We start from the raw sequence: 1,078 nt of genomic DNA, 5'->3' as shown, positions 1-1,078 counted from the left end.
TTCTTTGAACATATTTAAAATAGTTGATATAAATACTAGTAAGTCAAATGTCTGGACTTCTTTGGGAGTAGTTTCTATTGACTATACTTTTTTTCCTTGTGTATTGGTCATATTTTCCTGTTTCTTTGCATATTTTAAAATTTTTTGTTGAAACCTGAACATTTTAACCAATGTAATCAGAGCCCCTCTCCCTGGGGTTTGTTGTTGTAGTGGTTGTTGCTCATTGTTGTCACTATTGGTGATGATTGCTTATTTAGTGATTTTTCTGGCTTAATCCTGTAAAATCTGTATTCATTTCCATGTGTGGTCACTAAAATCTTTCTCTTAGCTTAGCTCTGTGGCCTGCTAATGATTAGACATGGATTTTCATAAACAATGTGAAACATTAAGTCTCTCAGCCTTGCTGAGGGGCTCTCTATGTGTTGTGATGCACGTTCAATGCCCTGGTAAGCTGTTTCCAGGTCTTTCTCAACAGTCACTTACTGCTTGCACGGAGTTGCAAGGCCAGCCAAAAATGAGAGATTAGAGCCTTCACGGGTCTTCGCGTGGCATGCACAAAGCTCTGCACATGGGCATGACTAGATTCTCAGGGATGTGTTAAAGCTTTTCAAAGCTTCTATACACATTATATTTCTCAGTTTTCCCTTTTAAGTTTTGGTCAGCCCCATGTTAGTCCCAACAGGCATGATACTTTAGGCATCTGTGATATTTAACAATCACCAGTGATTTTTGACAAATGTTTTGGTACAGGGCTTTTTGCATGTAACAAGTTCTGAATCAAGTCAAATAGAGAAGCCTTGGGAATGGAGCTTTTTAGCAAACTACCAGATAATTCTATGAGAATGGGGCTTTGGGAGAGGTCTAAACCTGCTCTGCATCCTCCAGTAACTGCTATTATACTGGTTTTCACAGCTACTATAGTTGCGAGACTGCTGGTTTTCAAAGGTCCCACGGAGCTGGAGAGAGCAGATGGGATTAGGGTAAGATAAACGAAACAAATTTCACTTTCTTACTGAGATTCAGCTATTTGTTTGAATAAAAAGATTGTTGTAAGCAGTTTCCAGAGTTCTACAAAAGT

Source organism: Propithecus coquereli, unplaced genomic scaffold, assembly GCF_000956105.1.
Source record: "Propithecus coquereli isolate 6110/MARCELLA unplaced genomic scaffold, Pcoq_1.0 Scaffold225, whole genome shotgun sequence".
Taxonomy (NCBI): Eukaryota; Metazoa; Chordata; class Mammalia; order Primates; family Indriidae; genus Propithecus; species Propithecus coquereli.
Note: the sequence above shows the minus strand (reverse complement) of the source record.